This window comes from Pseudorca crassidens, chromosome 1 (genome assembly GCF_039906515.1).
Source record: "Pseudorca crassidens isolate mPseCra1 chromosome 1, mPseCra1.hap1, whole genome shotgun sequence".
Taxonomy (NCBI): Eukaryota; Metazoa; Chordata; class Mammalia; order Artiodactyla; family Delphinidae; genus Pseudorca; species Pseudorca crassidens.
In genome coordinates this window covers 30,239,763-30,260,580 of record NC_090296.1, presented here as the reverse complement: position 1 = coordinate 30,260,580, position 20,818 = coordinate 30,239,763, and the positions used below count along the sequence as shown (strand labels likewise).

The 20,818-nt window shown below is 47.1% G+C and overlaps 1 protein-coding gene across 2 annotated transcripts in view; it reads right to left on the bottom strand.

Moving 5' to 3' along the window:
- DPF3 (double PHD fingers 3) overlaps nucleotides 1–20,818 on the bottom strand; it is a 266,033-nt gene that overhangs the window by 90,000 nt on the left and 155,215 nt on the right. The gene's annotated exons all lie outside the window — the stretch shown is intronic.

Here is a 20,818-nt window from a genome sequence, read left to right as displayed (position 1 = left end):
CCCCGAAAAAGTGTCTCCCACTCCCAACAGCCCCCGACCCTCACCCCAGCACCAGCACCGCTGCGACAAGTAAAGAAAAGAACCCAGGTAAAGAAAAACCAGAGAAGACGGAAGTTGAACTGTGTACCATCATTTCCTAGCTGTGAGACCCTGGGAAAGTCACTTGCACTCTATGTGCCTCAGTTTCTTCAGAGGGAAAATAAGCATAACAGTAGTACTTAGCTCTTCGGTTGTTATGATGAGTTAATCTCTATGCAAAGCACTGAGAACAGTGGTAAGGGTGATAAGTATTATAACTTTGGTAAGGGTGACACTTATTATAACTTTGAAGTTAAAAGGCACTGGGAGTCTATTTAGGCCAACACCCCATGGCACAGATGAAGCAAGTGAGGCCCAGCAAGCTTAAGTGATTTGCCTGGGAACACACAGCTGGCTGTGGCAGAGCCACTGGAACCCAGGTCTCCTGGATTCCTGTGCAGTACTCCTTCCACCACCCTGTGGTTGACACTGTACGAAGTACAAAAGCTTTATACGGATCATATTTTTGATCTATCACCCAGTGATTCTGTGCCAGAAAAACACATTCCACCTCCACCATTAAAACTATGAATCTGAGGCATCCTTGGTAGACGTCGCAACCAAGAGCTTGTGCCCTTGATGGCCCGGGAAGCCTCTGATATCCCGAATCTCTAAACACGTGTCCTAGCAGGCACCACCTCTCAGGTGGACAGTAGGAGACAAAGGCAACAAGTAACACAAATATGATTTCTTGGACCCAAGAAGAAGAAAGGGGCAGCTCCCTTGGTCGGCTGCTCAGTACCTAAATGGCTGAGACTAGACCACTGCCACCACCCTCCCTGTCACAAAGCCCAATATCTCAGCCCGTGGAGGGATGGCACTGCTGGTAGCAGAAGCCACAAGGGTCTTCCAGTAAAAATCTCATGCCAACCCTCTCATCTTGTCCCCACCTCTCCCCAGCAGAGCAAACCCCACCGGATCTGCTGGAGTAGCGGAGGTTGCCAGCTTTAAGAGACTCTCGCTTCACATGACTGGGTTTTAGCAGTGAGTGTAAACACTTCACAAGGTGGAAAGAGTACAGAGTTCCTCATCAGACACAGGTTCAAATCCCACTTCCAGGTGCCAAAGTTGACCAGCTGCATGACCTCCACAGTATAGAGAAGAGCTGTTACCCACCCCTCTTACCCCCTACCCTTATTATTTCTGGTGGGGTTTCCTTTCTTACTAGATTCTCTTAGGTTTTTCAGGTATTATAACCATTGGCAAAAATGGATATTGTCATCTCTTCTTTCTCATATATATGTAAACTATTGTATCTTCTTAGCTTAATTCATTTGTAAGAATCACCAAGACAATATTTTAAAATAGCAAAAGCAAGCTTTTCCAATTGTAGTGAAATTGGATTTAGTGGTTCACTGTTTAGAAAGATATATGTAGCTAGTTTTTAGTCTTTATCAAGTTTAAGTAGTTCTTCTTATTCCTGAGTTAGAGTTTTATTACAGGAGAATTTTACCAGCTGTCCTTTCAGCATCTACTAATATATGACTCTCTTTTAGTTTGCTGATACGGTGAATTATGTTGATTTCCTAATGCTTCCTACTATTGAGCCATTCTTGCATTCCTAGAATGTACTCCATTTGGTCAGGGTGTATTATCTATTTGATATACTGCTGCATTCTACTTTCTAATTTTGCATTTTGCGTCTATACTCAGACTTGAGATAGATAAATAATTTTGGGCCTTTTACCATGATTTTCAATTGCATAATTGTGCTGACTTCCAAAAATAAATTAAGGAGTTCTGTGTGAAATTGGACAAGATACATAATCTCTTTGTGCCTTTTTTTTAAAAAATATATTTATTTATTTAATTTTGGCTGTGTTGAGTCTTCGTTTCTGTGCAAGGGCTTTCTCTAGTTGCGGCAAGCGGGGGCCACTCTTCATCGCAGTACGCGGGCCTCTCACTGTCGCGGCCTCTCTTGCTGCGGAGCAGTCTCCAGACATGCAGGCTCAGTAGTTGTGGCTCACAGGTCTAGTTGCTCCGCGGCATGTGGGATCTTCCCAGACCAGGGCTCGAACCCGTGTCCCCTGCATTGGCAGGCAGATTCTCAACCACTGTGCCACCAGGGAAGCCCTGTACCTTTTTTTAAATCTGAAAATGATGATGGTATTACTTACCTTGAGGGATTATAAATAATATTTGTAAAGTATCTCACTCAGTACCCAACACCTAATAGATGCTCAATAAACAGTAGTGAGGGGCAAGGGGCTTCAGTGTGGTCTTCCACATCTTAAGTGCTATACCCCCCTTGAAAGAGGGACTTTGACCCTTACCTCTCCTATGGAATCTGGGAATTGGCTGGACTTTCTTAAGAAGGTGAGAGTCTGAAATTCAAGTTGGTGATCAAGTTGGTGACCAAGCTGGTGACCTAGTGACTATAAATTCAAGTCCTACAATTGGCTCCTCTCTCCCTCTCTCTCCCTCTCTCTCTCTCTCTCTCTCTCATAAATATTGCAAAAAATAGTAATAATAACATGTCACTACACAACTCAATTCCATTTGGCTCAGGAAGTGGGACCTAAGGAGACCCCTGAGGCACACCGTGGGCCTGCTTGTGACTTTTTCTATTTAACTTTTAAATGATCTAAGGTCAATAAACAGCAAATTATGGGGTCACTGGATATAAATTCATTTCATTACAAGGAATATTGCTGGTGAGGAATAAATGTTTATTAAAAATAAGGCCAATAATGTCAGTATTTATATGGGGAAGCCTCAGCTGCCTCTGCAGATCTCCCTACTGCACACTCCACAGTATTTTATTTGTTTATTTGTTTCATTTTCTTGTGTCAATTACCACCGTCTTCCTTAATCACAGAATTCCAGGATTTTAAGATCCTGGTCTAACTGACTATCAAATTGTTTTATTCCCACGAACACTCTAGATGCCTTCCTGGAACAACTCCACTGATGGGGAACTCACTACCCACCCGAGTAGGCATTTCTTCTTTGACCTCCTTGAATCATAGTTATGACTGCACTGGAGGACCTCTCTTAAGGACAGTGTCATATCGATTTCATCTTGATGTCAACAACTCCACCTGCCGTGCTGCCATGCACATTTTACACCTTCAAAACATACCCATTGAACAGGTGATGAGTGAGCACAGAAACGTTTTGTAGGAAAGCGAGGAGATGGGAGAGGAGGTAAGTGTGTAGAATTGGCTCCATCTATCCACATTAATCTCACACTAATAGTTCTTAAAACCTACAAAACCAAACCCAAGCAAAAAGCTTCCCATATCTCCTTCCCCAATACCATAGAAAGTTTTAGAGCAGATCCTTTTGCTAAAAGAGAGATTCTCAAAGAGTAGTCACCAGACCAGCCCCATCTGCATCACCTGGGAAGTTGGTAGAGATGCAGTTTCTTGGGCTCCACCCCGGACCTACCGAAGCGGAAAGTCTCAGGGTAGGGCCAGGCAATCTGTGTTTTAACAGGGCCTGCAGGTGATTCCAATACACACTACAGTTTGAGAACCACTCTGCTAGAAGATTGAATATATTGAGGCTTAACTCTGCCCGCCCTGCATGCGCCTGCCCTTCTGGATGGATGGAGGTGGCAGGAGGGGGCAGCAGGAGGCAGCCCTGAGACCTGTGTTCAGTTATTAGAGGAAACAGAAGCGGACAGCCCACAGTGGCCCTGGAAGCCAGACCCCTTAACCACAATCCCTGTATGCAGAGCTTTCCAGGTGGAGCTTCATTTTTCTCCACCTGCTTATATCATGTCATTCCTTCACCACCAGGTCTTCAAGGAAACATTTATTAAACACCTAATGTGTACCCAGCCTTGAAGCACCAGAGGACAAAGACAAATGAGCCCCAGTCCCCTCCCTCCAGGAGTCCGAAGTCTAGCAGAGGAGATATACACGTCAACTAGCAAGGAGGGAGGTGGGATAAATGCACCAATGCGAGCCTGTGCCCCGCAAAGAGGAGGGGCCAGCTCACGGGCTTAAGTGGGGTGCGAGGATGGCTTCCCAGAGCAGGTGGATGAGCTGCAGCTTGTGAGAGAGCAGGACATCACCAGGCAGACAAAGGAGGAGGGCATGCGGGCACCAAAGCACGTCCCGCCAGCACCTTTGGGGAACTGCAGGATATTCAGTAAAGCCACTGGGAAGGGGGCATCGGGGTGGGTGTGAGGGGGACTAAGGAGAGGAAGGTGGGCAGGACTTTATCCTGACAGTGGGAAGTGGGAGGAGGACTGTATGCATCCTGAGGACCAACTTAATCAGATTTACATTTTAGAAATACTGCTTAAGGTTATAGTGCGAAGATGGATTCGGAGGTGGCAATAGGCTCCTTTAATTTTCCGTGTGTGAACAATGAGGACTTTGGGGTAGGAGAGAGGTTAGAGAGAATCTCGTAGAAGGGGGAGCGGGTGGGAGTCAGCAGAAAGGAGGAGCGCAAAATGACTTCCACGAACTGGGCCTTCCTGGCCACGCGCCATCCAGCCCCCATCCAGCCCCCCAGCCTCACCCGAAGCCTCCTTCCCAGCCCTCCTGCCCACTGGCCCTTTCGTTTCTTAAACATTTTTCCTTCCACAACAGAGCCTTTGCACAAGCTCTTCCCTCTGCCCAGAATGTCCCGCAGCCCCACTTTGCCTGATGAACGCTTCACAATCCTTCAGTTCTCCAGTCTTTCCAATCACAATTAGGACACTGGTGTGTTACCTTCCCAGGACTAGTCGTGTATCAGTATGTGTCTCTCCCACCAGCAGCAAGCATGGCAGGCCCTGTGTGTCTGCACACTGCTGCAGCCCCAGTGGTGAGCTCGGGGCCTGCACTCAATGTCAGCTAAGGGAAGCAATAAAAATACCTAGGTTTCTGACTTGGGCAACTGGGTGGAAGCACGTAGGAGGAAAATCAGATTTAAAGAAGGAAGGGAATGAGCTCAGTCTGGGGTTGGCTTATACACCTGGTGCTTGGGAAAGAGATGTGGATGTTGGAGTTGCCAGGTGGCAGTGGAAGTGATGGATATGGAGAGAAAAGTGCCAGGAGAGAAGGAGGAGAGAAAGAAGAAAGGTGGACACAGGACAACTCAGAAAACACCGGTATCTTAAAGAGTCTGGTGAAGAAAGAGAAACCGATTTAAAATTTTTAAGAAACACTCACAAAGGACTGAGCAACATAGGCCAGAGGAGCAGGGCTTCCAGGTGACAGAAACGATGACACCACCAGTCACGGCCCCTGTTAACAGCTACTGAGCATGTACCATGTGCCAGGCCTGTTCTGGTGCTTCAAGTAAATCAGCTCACAGCCACGCGCATCCCCATTTTACAGAGGCAGAGGCAGGATAACGTCAGATGCCCCAGAAGGGCCGAGAAGGCTGGGGACTCAGAAGACAGCACTGGGCTTGGCAATTAGCAGGTCACCTGAGTGAGCAGGGAATCCACAGCCTCAAGTAGGATGACGCAAGGCTACAGGAAGCTAGGATGCTTTGGGGAATGAGGAAGTGGTGATGGGGCCGAAGGACCATTCCTTCCAGCATGACTGTGGAAGGGGAAGGAGTCAGCTGGTGGGCAGATGGGACTGAAGAGTCCAGGGAGGCTGAGTGGGGATTGTCCTTTAACAGAACAGGTCTTGATCAGGCCCGTAGGCTAAAGGGAAGGAGGCAGGAGGGAGGGGAGTTTGAGAGGCAGGGTTAGGAGAGATTGGAGTTCATGGAGCAAGATGCCTGACCCCAAAACAAAGCTGCTGACCCAAGTCCCAGTCCCTCAGATGACTTCATCCTAGGGACGAGAGATTGCTAAGATTTATTTTGGTTGAAGAGCATCTGGGTCAGACTGCTACATTGTGATGAAGACAAACGCCTTGGAAATCCTGCTTTGACTGGTTTGGAAGAGAAGGAAAATCTAGCACTGTCTCACCTTCTATATGTATTTCATCACATCTCGCTGCCACTCTGAACACTTGTGAGCCAGCTTCGTAGACGTGTGACCTGTACATTCAGACAGGGTCCTGGGTTCGGAAGGGTCCCACACTTAGTTTAACGCCTTGCTCTTGCCATCTTGAAATTTTTAATACTATTAAACAAAGGGGCCCTCATTTGCATTTTGCACTGGGCCCTGTGCATTATGCATCTGGCCTTGGAAACCATTTGGGGCAGGGGGTGGAGATCTGGGACTAAGTTATTCCAAACAGCCACATTGATCGTGTAAGAGCTGCCACAGTGAATGCAGGACCCAGCCAGCTCTAGTCGAGGGCAAAATTTCCCTCTGAGGTAACTAGGAAGCCTGGCCAGAGGGGTTAGCCACTCAGCAGTGGTCATTTTAGTGCCACCAACAGCTCTGGCCCTTCGTCTGGGTCGACCCTCCCTTCAGAGAGGCAGGCTCTGTATTGATGCGTGGGTAGGCTAGATCCGAACAGCCTGGGTTCAAATCCCAGCTCCGTTGCCGACTGACTGTGGCCTTGGGTGAGTAGCTAAATCTCTCTGTGCCTCAGCATCCTCTCTGGAGAACGGGGCTGACCATGGCAGCACACCTACTGCACAGCTGTGAGGCTGTGTGAGAGAATGCACATAAGTGGTGCTGGGAAAACTGGACAGGTACGTGCAGAAGTATGAGATTAGAACACTCCCTAGCTCAAATGGATTAAAGACCTAAATGTGAGGCCAGACACTATCAAACTCTTAGAGGAAAACATAGGCAGAACACGCTACGACATAAATCACAGCAAGGTCCTTTTCGACCCACCTCCTAGAGAAATGGAAATAAAAATAAACAAGTGGGACCTAATGAAACTTAAAAGCTTCTGCACAGCAAAGGAAACCATAAACAAGACCAAAAGACAACCCTCAGAATGGGAGAAAATATTTGCAAATAAAGCAACTGACAAAGGATTAATCTCCAAATTTTACAAGCAGCTCATGCAACTTAATAACAAAAAAACAAACAACCCAATCCACAAATGGGCAGAAGACCTAAAATGACATTTCTCCAAAGAAGATATACAGATTGCCAACAAACACATGAAAGAATGCTCAACATCACTAATCATTAGAGAAATGCAAATCAAAACTACAATGCGATATCACCTCACACCAGTCAGAATGGCCATCATCAAAAATCTAGAAACAATAAATGCTGGAGAGGGTGTGGAGAAAAGGGAACCCTCTTGCACTGTTGGTGGGAATGTAAATTGATACAGCCACTATGGAGAACAGTATGGAGGCTCCTTAAGAAACTACAAATAGAACTACCATATGACCCCGCAATCCCACTACTGGGCATATACCCTGAGCAAACCATAATTCAAAAAGAGTCATGTACCAATATGTTCATTGCAGCTCTATTTACAATAGCCAGGACATGGAAGCAACCTAAGTGTCCCTCAACAGATGAATGGATAAAGAAGATGTGGCACATATATACAATGGAATATTACTCAGGCATAAAAAGAAACAAAATTGAGTTATATGTAGTGAGGTGGATGGACCTAGAGTCGGTCATACAGAGTGAAGTAAGTCAGAAAGAAAAAGACAAATACCATATGCTAACACATATATATGGAATCTAAAAAAAAAAAAAAAGGTCATGAAGAACCTAGGGGTAAGATGGGAATAAAGACACAGACCTACTAGAGCATGGACTTGAGGACATGGGGAGGGGGAAGAGTAAGCTGTGACAAAGTGAGAGAGGGGCATGGACATATATACACTACCAAACGTAAGGTAGACAGCTAGTGGGAAGCAGCCGCATAGCACAGGGAGATCAGCTCGGTGCTTTGTGACCACCTGGAGGGGTGGGATAGGGAGGGTGGGAGGGAGGGAGACGCAAGAGGGAAGAGATATGGGAACATATGTATATGTATAGCTGATTCACTTTGTTATAAAGCAGAAACTAACACACCATTGTAAAGCAATTATACCCCAATAAAGATGTTAAAAAAAAAAAAGAAGAGAGAGAATACATTGAAAATAGTACAGGGCTCACAGTAAGCGTCAGCCATCGTCAGCTGCTATTGTCAACACTGCGGATCCGCAAAGGGAATAAACCCTAAAGGGAAGGGGGTGGGGAGGACTAGTAGTTTGTCCTCTGAAGTCTGGGGTGATGGAGTTGCAAGGAAAAGAATGTTGGGAAAGATACATTCTGGAAATAAAGTATTAGAACCATCTGCTATCCCTTTATCACGTCAGCAATCTCACTCCCCACTCTTGTGCAGAATCAGACTGAGCTCCAAGACAGCTGAAGCATTCAGAGAGGGCTGCTCCCCCATCCTCCCACTCCAGGCTCCCTCCCCAGGGCAAGCTCCTTGGCGTCATGCGCCCCTGAAGCCATCACCCCTGGGACCAGGCACAAGCCTGTGCACAGCCTCAGGTCCTTCTTTTCACCTTGGCAGCACGCACCTGGATTGTGTGTTCCAGGCGCCACGCACGTGGAGAGGAACGGCTGTGACAATGAGGAAGGTCCAGCTTGCCTTCCCCTCTCTCCTTCCCCCTGGGGCAGATCCATCTGTCAAGCTGCAGAATTAGTGCTTGCCCACTTCCCAATCCAGAGCTGCATTCGCCAGGCAGGACCTCCTGTCTGGAGTTATGAATACCTTCAGTGCCACCCCAGAATATTTACAACACACCTCTGCCACCCCACTCCAACCCTACACCACTCACCCCTTATGAGGATGGGGGAGGAAGCGGAGAAGGGGGAGGAGGGAGGAACAATCAGGGGCAGTTTGTGTGAACAAAGCCGGCTGCAGCAGACAGCAGAATCCTTCCTGCCAGGGAGAAGCGGCTGCCTTCCCCACTGATAACTTAATGACTCTGGCACATTTTCATCAGCCCAACTTGGAGCACGCAGTGGGTATCTGAGCCAGTGGTTTCCGAGAGCCTGAAAGCAGCGACTGAAAGCAATTACAGGATGAGCGTCCAAGAGACAAAGCCTGGACCTTGGGAGTCACCGGGCCACATCTCTTTCCCAGCTCTGCCCTGTGGCACTTACACACAGCCCTGAGGACACCACTTCCCTTTCTCTGCAGCTTGACTTCCTCTTCTGTAAAATCGACCCAGCAGTGCCTGTCACCTGCTGATGCCTCCAAGGCATCATACTTACAGACTATCAGGCAGGCACACATTCTCACACTGAATCTCACAACAGCTCAGGAGGTAGGGATTATCATCCCATTTTACAGAGAAGGAAACTGAGTCTGGGGGGCATTGAAACAATTCACTAAATGGCAGAGTCGGAATTTGAACTCAGGTCTGTCTGACTTTGAAACACACAGAATCAAAGACGTGCTAGTCATTCTCCATTCACAACCCCTCCCAGTGCCTGGAGCTGACCTCGATGGCCTCTTGCCCTCTGCTTCCGGTGGAGTTTGGCCATCGGGAGGCACTGGAAGGAGGACGGAGGGTGAGAAGAGAGGAGGTGGGGATCTGTGCCCTGCCCACCCCACTCGGGCTACCCTCCCTCCCAGATCCAGCTACCCCTGGGAGCCAATGTCCTCCCTGCTCCTTGGAACTCAGGATGGGGAGGGCTCCCCCTCTCCCTTGTTGCTACCTTTATCCTGCCCACACCTCCACAATCACTCTGACATCAAATTCTCTGCCATTCAGCCCATCTAAGGTTGAAACTTATGTCCTGCTGGAGCCAAGACAAATACAAACAAGGGCCATTTTGACAAGAGAATCATATCCTACCAGACCGGTTCAGATGTTTGGGGACCTCCACACCTTCCTGAAAACCCTCGGTCTTCTCTCTGCAGAACCATCAAGGTGGGTGGAGGACCGTCTACACCAATTCCCCGGGTGGGAGGAAGCCCCAAGTGAGAAAAGTCCTGCTGTGAATGAGCTTGGGACAAAACCCAGGGAACACTGCAAAAGGCCACTAGCTCAGACCTGTGTACTCAGGGTAGGGTGTTATCCCTACGACTATGTTAAATGCCTAGAAGAGCCAGTGATGGCTCCACAAAGCTCAAGCGATAAAAGTGGTGGCTTCACAGATGGCCCAGGTCCTGCAACATTTAGGCACCAAAAGCTCCTCTTGGACAAGCACAGGTGGGCTTCCCTCCCCACCCCTTCCCGAGCCAGAGGCCAGCAGCGCGGGTGGCCTTCTGCAGACCTGGCGTCTGGCCCTGGCTCTGATACTAACCCACCGTGCATCCTTAGACAAATCCCACAGCTTTCTGGACTTGGTTTCCCTATTTGTAACATATGGCAGTTGCATCAGACCATCTCTAAGTCTTTCCATTCTAACACTGCACAACGCTTTGTTTCTCTGGGTCCTCTGAGGACTGTGTGTCTCCTGAAGCAATTATTCCCTCAACTGTGACAGAAAAATGCTGTAGATTCCCAGCCACAGAATCCACCCAGGGGCTGCCTACACCCTTCTCCCCACCCCGCCAAGCCAGGTAGGCAGATGCCCTTCTGTGGCTTCATGCCTTCTTCCAGGCCACCCTTGATGCTTATTTTAAGCTGAGTTCTTCTGGACAGAAACACAGGGGCTGGAGTAGGGGTGGGGTGTAATATCCTGATTTTTCAAAGCCACATTCCTCAGGGTCTGGCACTGACCCATATACTAGGAGTGAACCCAGAGCCAGGATCTATCAAATGCCTGTGATCCACAAGTCCTGTGTCTTCATCAAGGGAGGGCATTCTGCATATTGTAGGAATTTACTGTATGTGAACGTGGCTACATGTTTTTTTAAAAAAAAAAAACAGGAAGAACGGAGATAGGCAACAAGGTTTCATTTCAAAATACTCTATAACCTGATTCTGGATCCCCCGCAGAGAAATGCAGAAACTTCCAAAACCAAAGCATTAAATGTGTTAGCAGAACTCTTTCCTGCTCTGTTGAGAAGCAGGGTAACATGATTCTGGTGAACTCTGGGGTCAGTTGTCCTACGTCAGCTAATTGGTTGTGTGACCTTGGGCAAGTTACTCCAAACCTCAGTTTCCTTGTCTGTAAAATGGGGATAATAATAGTTTTATACCTCATGTGGGTATTGTGAGAACTGAATGAGTCCATCCTTGTAAAGTACTTAGCACATTGCCTGGCACGCAACAAATGTTCAACAAACAGTAGCTCTTTCTGATCGTTCAGTTCACTCTCAGAATGCTTCCCTGATCTCTGACAATGCCAGCAGCCAGGGCACAAAACACCACTGGGGACTCACATGTGAAATAAATACCCTTTCTTGAATTAGTAGGAAAAAAAAATATTTATTCAGCATATTTATGAACCAGGCAGTGAACTAATTATTTTTACACACGGTCTCATTTCACCCTCTTGAAAACCCTCTAAGGTCAATCTTATTGCCCTCACTTGACAGAAAAAGAAACTGAGGCTCAGAGAGGTTTTTGTGATTTGTCCTAGGTTGTGGCTAGGGAGTGTTGTAGCAAAGACTCAAATCCTGGGCTTCTGATTCGAGAGCCATCTTCTTCGGGCCACCATCCCTTATAGACATGGTGTCTTTGATTCCTTATTCTAGTGAAATCATACATTAGCATGTCCTTAATTCACTTAAAGAGTCAAATATCATTCTTTTTTTAATCTTCATGGAAAATAATTTAAATAATAAATATTACTGTCAACATTTCTGGAGAAGGTAAACAGAGAAAGGCAAAAAAATCAGATGCAATATCATAAAGTATAGTAGCCTCCAAACATTTGGGAATCTGGCCAGCGTGCTCTCTTTGGGGATCTCGGGGTGAATATCTGACATAAGCGCTCCTTCAGATCCTTGATTTGTGAGTCCTGACCTACCAAGTGCGTCTCAATGACCCTTACCTGAAGCAGGCCCCCATCCACCTGCGACATCGGTATAAGATCCTCACGAACTTTGGGGAAACAAACGTATACTAGCATATTTTAGACATTTCTGCCTGGATGTCCTGCCATGTCCACAAACCCATATGTCAAAGTTTCATCACTTCCCCAAATTACCTCCTCCTCCTCTAGAATATTCCAGTTAAGCCTCCCTCATGTCTCCATTACTCAAGCTCAAGACTTGAAGAGTCACTGTTGCCACCTCCCTCTCTCTTGTACCCCACATCCTGTCTGTCCTCTGCCAGCTTCTGTGGATTTTTCTTTCATAAAGTCTTGCTTGTTTGCCCCCTCCATTGTGTTCCTGCTCTCACAACTGTCCAGACTTCATGTCTTCTCCTTCCTGACTGGAAAAGGCTCCTCTTAGCCACAGGCTTCAGGCTCTCTCCCCTGAACACCTAATCCTCGAGATTAACCATTCCAGAGACGTCTCCAGGATCATCCATGATTCACCATTGACTATACGGGCCAAACTCTAAGCAGCTCAGTCTAATGTCCAGCTCTGTGCCCCTCAATCTCCCTACCCAAACACTCTGCTTCAGCCACGCTGGTCTATCTTCTGTCCTGGTATGTGCATCCCACATTCAACATTTTGGGAGCAGCCACTGTGCTGGGTCTGGGATGCAAGTTGAATATGACACAGTCTTTGCCCTCAGAAGGCTCACAGTCTAGCTTGAAGAATGGACAAATAGACAAACTGTCATCATACTGTGTGAGAGGTAGCCTATGCAGAGTTATGTACAAGGTAAGGTAGATTCCAGGAAGAGATGAGTGACGGGTGGGGGGATAGGGAGATTGCAGGGGAGACAGAGAGAGATTGCTAACTGGGATCAAGTCCTGGATCTGCCACTTATTCACTGGGTGACCTCAGGAAAGTTAATTAACCCCTTTTCTCCACAGAATCCTTATCTGTAGGATGGAGATGATCATGCCATCTATCTCCTGGTATTTTTCAAGGATAAAAGAATTAATATAGACGAAACCTAACATTCCAGGCCCATATTATAAATCAACAAACTTTTGCCATTACTATTATTACCTCCGGCTGATTCCCACATACCCCTCCTTCCCTGGAGACGTCCGTCAATTCAATACACCCTCACTGAGGACCTGCTTGGCATCCTAGGGAAGCACCCTCTGACATACCGGTCCCCAGCCCCAGACCACTCCCTCCCCTGGATTCCTGCAGTGCTCACTGCCTACTCAATGAAAACTGCTTCTGTTATCTCCTCCTGGGATATCAGCCTTATCTTGCCAACTACATTGGTGACAGAGGAAATAAGGAAAAAGCAAAGGTTGAAGAAACAGTCATTAAGCACATACCATGTGCAAACATTTTAATATATATTATCACATGTAGCTTTCCTAACCATGTACATCCCCACTCCACACCTCGGGACAATGGACACTCCCAGCAGCAAGACAATTTTCTCGAAAAATTCTGGATAACAAGCTAACAAGTGGCAGGGCCACAATCTGACCTCAGGCTTCTCACTCCAAAGTCAGTGCACCTTCTTTGTGCAGCTCTTGCTAACCCACTTCCCTGACCCCCCACCAGGACTTGAAATAAGAGAAATCAAAGGCTGTGCACCAGGCACTTTGACCTCACAGTTCTGCTTCTAGGAAATAAAAGCATTATGCAAACATATAGCTGCAATATTGTTTTTAATAGTGAACAAATTTTAAACTGTCTAAACATCCAACAAGTGGAACAATGGTTGAGCAAACTGGGGCATGGCCATATCATGGAACACCATATAGCCTTAAAATGTTGTCATAAAAATGTCCTTATTGACATGGAAGGATGGTCCTCATGTGTTGTTGAGTGGGGGGGGGGGGGGTTAAAGTGGTATGTATCATTTATTGGGGGGAGGTATAGTAGACAGAGACAGCGAGAACCCTAAACTAGGATACAACAAAACAAAGTGGAAATTACCTCTGAAGAGTAAGATTATGGGTGATTTTTATTTTTCCCTTTATGCTTATCTGTAATTTCTGATTTTTCTGCAATGAATGTATACTGTTTCTGACTGGATAAGAAAGTAATTCAAGAGGGTGTACACATAGGTATAAAACAAACTTACGATTACCAAAGGGGAAGGGGGGAGGGATAAATTAGGAGTATGGGATTAACAGATACATACTAGCATATATAAAATAGATAAACAACAAGGATTTACTGTATGGCACAGGGAACTATATTCAGTATGTTGTAATAACGTATAATGGAAAACAGTTGAAAAAAAGAACAATATATATATAACTGAGTCACTTTGCTGTACCTCTGAAACTAACACAATACTGTAAATTAACTATACTTCAATTCAATAAATAAATAAAAGAGGGTGTGAGTTACAGCCCAGAAAAGGCAAACCTAGGTTTGGTGGTCAATGGGCAAGGTTCTTGAGAGAGCTAGAGGGTATGAGGGCATGAATGAGAAATTTCAGCCTCTCCCCAGCCCTGTCTCCTACCAGCCCTGCTGCGGCAACCTGCAACCTGTGTCCATGAAGCGAGGACATTTAAATATTTAAACAGACCCAGCTTTGCAGGAACAAATGCACTCAGTCTCCAGGGATCAATCCCATGCCACAGGCCCTGCTCCACAAATCAAGTTTCTGGGGCACGGAGCCTTTCCCACCCCTCCCCCACCGCACCCCACGCAAGAACCTGCAAGATAATAGCGGCAACAACTGAGGGATGAGGCCGGCTTCCCTTCAGCGGCAAGGGCGGCCAGCCTGAAGGCCGCGTTATTGGCTTTTACCACTGCAGCTTGAAGCGAAAAGCACGTGAGCCTTAGAGAATGGGGGACCTTAATGCCCTCAAAATTTTTTTTAAATAAGACTGCAGTAGTCATCTGATTCTTCCTGGGCACTCAGGTATGGGGGAAACCGGAGTGATTTTAAGGAGGCTGAGGTCAAGCGGAGTTTCTAGAATGCCTTGGGAGCAACTGTGCCTGCCCCATGCGCCAATCCAGGCTGCTCTCGGCCCCGCGGGGTGGTCTCCTGATATCCCACGGCCCAGCATCCTATCTCTCAGGAAAAGAGCCTCATTGTTAAGCTGAGAAGAACGGAGCCCATGGCGTGGGGGAGACGGCTGACTGAGGAGCTCTAGAGACTCAAGGAAGGAGCTCCCCATCATTGAGAAGTGCCATAGCCACTGAGGGGTGGAACCAAGACGACACCCCCAGACCCTGCTTCTTGCCCCATACATTCTCCCTGGGGTATACACCACCCAGAAGAGCAGGGAGGAACCCAGACCCTGTCCTGACACTGCCCCAACTGGACAGAGTTACACCCCACCAGATTTCTAGAAGGGAGGAAACACTGTGAAGTCACAGGCCACACGATCGAAAATACACGTCTGTGGGATGAGGGTGGTAGAGGACAAAATTCTTGCTGATGTGGAGGCTGAGTTGAAAGGGATCACTCCTGATGTGTGAATACCTGACATGACTCAGAGGTGAGTCAAGTTCCCAGGAGGGCTTCAATCACGTCTGTTTGCCTTTTGTCACTAAGCTACCCTAATGACCCAGTTAGGGGTGGGAGGCAGAGTGATTTTAATAGATTTAAATTTAAAAGGCTCAAAATTATGTAAACTATTCCATTCCACTTCAGCTATAATTACTGCCTGACTCCAGCTTACCAACCTGACACCTGGAAGCCGTCTGTCAACAGTAGCCAGGGCTTCACCTCATAAATAAAAAATAAAAATAATGAGCAAGCGCTCATTCATTCACAGTTAAAGCATGTTTTTCCTCAGCTCTTAGGACAGCCAAACTCCATACTGGTTTGGAGGAGGGCACATGTAGCCAGATGTTTGTGCAGAGATGTGCTGGGGTGTATCAGCTCTGGAGTTGGAGAAATGAGGATTCATATCCCTGCTTTAGCATTAACCGGCTGTGTGATCTTGGACAAGTCCCCTCACCCCTCTGAGCCTGTTTCTTCTGCCTAAAGTGAGGTCAATTGTCCCTGCCTCTCAAGGTTAGTGTGGGGATTTACAGAAATAATGCACATAAAATACTTAGCACAGTGCTCTGCACACGTAAGTACCCATTAGCAGGGGTTATCACCGTAATCAGAAAAAGCTGGGAGCAAAAGACAAGTGTTGGCAAGGATGTGGGGAAGTTGGAGCCCTCGTGCGCTGCTGGTGGGAATGCTAAATGATGCAGCCGCTATGGAGAGCAGTATGGAGGCGCCTCAAAGAATTAAGAATAGAGCTACCATCTGATCCAGCAATCCCACATCTGGGTATTTATCCAAAAGAGTTGAAATCAAGATCTCAAAGAGATATTAACACTCCTATATTCATTGCAGCGGTATTCCCACTAGCCAAGACGTGGAAACAATCTAAATGCCCATCAATGAATGAATGGATAAAGAAAATGTGGTATACACATACAACGGAATATTAGTCATCCTTTAAAAGGAATACTGCATTATTCAATACGCAATCACACGGATGAACCTCAAGAATATTATGCTAAGTGAAAGAAGCCAGTCCTAGAAAGACAAATACTGCGTGAGTCCACCTATATGGTCTCTAAAGTAGACAAATTCAAAGCATCGAAGACTGGAATGGTGGTTGTCAGGGGCTGGTGGGGAGGGGGTGATAGGAAATCGCTAACCAACAAGCATAAAGTTTCCATCAAGCAAGATGAGCAACCTCTAGATATCTTCTGTACAACAATGTACCCCTACTGAACAACATATATTGTGCACTTAAAAATTTAAGAGGGTAGGTCTCAGGTTAAGTGTTCTTTCTACAATGTAATTAAATTTAATTTTTTTTAAAGAAAAAATTGGGAAAGGAAAAAAAAAACTTCACAAATCACTTCCATTGTGCCCCGCAGAAGGGCAAATGGGTGCTTTGTTCCTCCCTAAATGGCTGAAGCTTAGAGACAAAATGTTCTCCTTCTCCCTGAACATCACCCCATCACCACCATCTTCTTTCCTATGATGCTCCTTGAACAAAGAAAATAGAAAAGTGAGTCTCTCATCAAGAGTCTTCCCCAGTGATGCTAACAGAAAATCCAGAGCTGGGAACAGTTAGGAAGAGAAATGGCAAACTCTTGAAATTATTTTCAAAATATCTCAGTAGCCCAAACCCAAGGATTTCTTTCATATGTCTATCCCCAGTTATCATCTCACCTATAAAAGGGAGTTAATTACATTATTGGGATTTAAAGCCATTAAGTAAACTAAAGTCAAGTACTGGGTTGCTGAATTTTATTTCGGACTACTGAGTTTTATATCAATGTTGAAAGAACAGGAAAGGAAAGATTCTAAAGAGACCAACTAAAACAGCAATGCAAGCTGGTGGCACTCTGCCTGGAGAATTCCTGGAGATTCCAGAACTTCCAGATGCAAAAAACAGGGAATAATAAAAGGGCTGATCAGTCAGAGGCCAGAAGTTTTCGAATTTGAATGCGGTAGACCAGTCATTCTCAAAAATCAGTATTCATAATTATCGCCTGAGAAGCTCTCAAAAATGCAGACTCCTAGGCCTACTCCCAGTGATTCTGACGTAGGAGCTCTGGTGTGAGGCCCAAGAATCCACATTTTAATAAACATCTCGGTTGTCTCTGCACAGGTGGTCCAGGTCCACACTTTGACCAGCACCAACAGCCTTTCCTACAAAGTCACATGTAGGTGCTTTGCTGTAGGGAATGAACACTTTCCCTTTGGCAAGAGATTGAAAGGGAAGAAACAGAACTTTAATCCTGAAGCTGGGTAAACTTTCAGGATAATTAATAGAGATTGGTTACTTGCTGGAAAATGAAGTATTCATCTACACACACACCATGGATTGGGTAAAAAATAAATTATGTTCAGATGATTTTAATATTTCTCTGAGATGGAATAAATTCAAGGGCTGAGTGAAAGGTAACAAGCAAACTATCTATCACCTGAAGTTAGCAGCTAAGATAATATTTCAACCACCCACCTTGAAAGGGAAGCTTGGACCGAGAACAGAGCAGGACAACTATATAGGAATATATACCAGGAATGGTTAAATACAATCACATCTGAAAAATAGCTACACCTACTCCACAGAAACCTGGAAAGAGGTGGTGGGGTCCAAGGTGGCCTCATATTTTCATAAATAACTCGAAAGATGGAGTGGAGATTATGCAAATCAATCCATAGACAATACAAAAATGGCAGGGATTGTGAATCTGTGGTGAATGAAATTTAACTACTGGGCAATGTCTTTAAATTTGCCTTTATTGAATCTTGCATATTGAAGTCACATATTATTGTATCTCTTTATGGAGACTCAATAGGGCCAAATACAGAGTGATTTATGGAAGCAGGAATAATCAAATGTAGAAGTAGAAAAGAGCACACACCTGGAGAGGCATTGGCCCGGGGGTCAGGACAGGCACCGGGTGGGAAGTGTTTGAGATGGTACACAGTGCAGTGGCGTGGCCAATTACTTCTATTCTCTACAGACGTGGGTGGTGTTAAAAGCCGACGTGTAAAATAAACAAGGAAATGTGTCTGTTACTCTTTGAACCACTTGGCCTGGGTGCTACTTCCAATGAAAGTGCTGAGCTTAAATTAAACCTGGAAGAGAATTCTGAGCTGGCCATTGCAGAAATTATGGGATGCGTCCCTAGGTAAACCAAGAATACAAGGGGATGTTATGAGGGCCTCCAGCATAGACGAAATCCTGAAGGTGCCTATTTGTTGGGAAAAGATGCACAAAAGCTAAGCAGGCCTGTAGGAGAGAAAAATTTCAGCTCCCATTAAGGAAAAAACAATCATTCAAAGCACAGTTGGAATCATGGAAGAAAGGGCAGCTTATGGTAACACCATCCCTGGGGACATTCAAGGAGTTGACGAGACACCTCTCTACTTAGGATGCATTAGAGATTATTAAAAGCATTCCTTGCTCAGCTGGGGGGTGGGGGTGGGAGGTGGGCCTTGTGACCTCTCCAAAGGTCATTCGTATCCCAAAGGATCACATGTCTGAAGGGCACCAGATAAAAATAAAGTCTATTAATCACTGAGCTGCCACACAATTTCCTAAGAGAGCCAGGATAGAGACGGGCGTTCCACGGTGGACCTTGTCCCTCCGAGGGAGGAAAAAGCAGGCAGCGCCTGTGCAGGCAGAGCCAAAACATCAGCCCCTGAGACTTCCAGAAAGCTGCCACCAGGCCTGCAATCAGGCCTCCCAAGCTCCACAGGGTAAACAGGAGGAGACACAGAGCCCGTGGGGAGGGGAACAGGAAACAGCACATGGCACTGAGAGCCCTAAACAAAGCCGCAGGAGCCCGGGGGCGAGGGGGTGAGCCAGGCCAGACAGGGACACCCACAAGGGCGCTGCGTGGATTTAATACTAAGGAGGCAAAGGCAGGGAAGACAGGAACTGAGGGGAGGGTGGAGAAGGGCGCATGGGTGTGTCTGGGATTATTTCCGGCTGAGAACCCAATGAAAGCTGGAGAGAGAGCGTGAAAGGTAATCCCACTATCTGCGGTAGCAGAAAATCACCTAAGAAAATACAGCTTTTTGAAAGAGGAATGCAGTGGCAATGCCCCAGTTCCAAAGCAGCTCTTGGCCTTCTTGATAGCTGGACTGCTCTGGCCAGACACAGCTGGAAAGCCTGCCCCCTGGGGGTCTGAAGGACCCTTCCCAGCCCAGAATCAGTCTTCCGAGGGCTAGCATGCTTGGGCTTTTATACATCAGAACAAAACTGAACCCCATCCAGGAAGCAAGACCCAGGCGGAAGCAGGCACCTCCTGGTATTGCTGAGAGACATCAGACCCATGCCCTGCTCCCTCCTCATGCTGAACCGGCCTCGGCTTGGGATGGAGATGTTACCTGCAGGAGTCGTCTCAGGAATGTCATCTGCACGGTGTATTAAGCAGCCAAGTGGGGGTCATGGAGTTTGAGTTCTTCTAGCAAAAGGTTCTCCAACCAGCTGTCACCCCACCGGGCACAGAACAACTTTTTGAAATCAAAAGAGGCCAGTGAAGAGGGAGGAAAAGGGCACCACCCCCGATGTACTCCCTGTGCCCCATCTTCCCCTGGGTCTCTCCCACTTTCACAGAGACTGCAGACACTGGCAAGACGGGCAGGACGCCCGAGGAACCACTGTACCCGGGGCCCTGCCTCAGCGGTCCCGCTGCCATCCTCACTGCAGCCCCTTCTCGCCCACGGTGGAGCTCTGCTTCCTCAGAGAGAAGAAGGTGGGAAGGGAAGATGGTCAGGGAGAGGGGTTTCGAGGGCTGCCCTTGCCATGGAGCGAGCAGATGGCACCCGATATGGTGAGAAGATAACTAGGGAAAGGATTTTTTTTTTTTTTTTTGGCTGCACCACACGGCATGCGGGATCTTAGTTCCCCGACCAGGGATTGAACCCAGGACCCCTGCCGTGGAAGCGTGGAGTCTTAACCACTGGACCACCAGGGAAGTCCCTAAGGCAAGGCTTTTAAATCCACCCCCCGCCCCCGGGTCTTCCCTGGTGGCGCAGTGGTTGAAAGTCCGCCTGCCGAGGCAGGGGACACGGGCTCGTGCCGCGGTCCGGGAAGATCCCACATGCCGCGGAGCGGCTGGGCCCGTGAGCCATGGATGCTGAGTCTGCGCGTCCGGAGCCTGTGCTCCGCAACGGGAGAGGCCACAACAGTGAGAGGCCCACGTACCGCAAAAAAAAAAAAAAAAAAAATCCATCCCCCAGTGCTCTGATAGGTGAGAAAGCCAAAAGCTCTCTCAAGCTGACAGCAATCCCTCGGAAAGCTGCAGGTCCCTGGAGGTCCACCCGCTGCCACCGCCCCCGCTGCTCTGCCCCTTGGCCCCTCCCCATCTCTGTCTGCAGACCCTAAACCCAGGAGCCAGGCAGTCGCTTGTCCAAAGATGTTTCAGAAGCAAGCAAGAGAAGCTGGAGATGGATCGAGGGCCATTTATTAAACTAAGTCGTGGTCAGAGAAAGATTCATAACCTGCCCCACCTAGGACAGGAGAGCGAGAAAGAGAAAAGAAGTTAAAGGG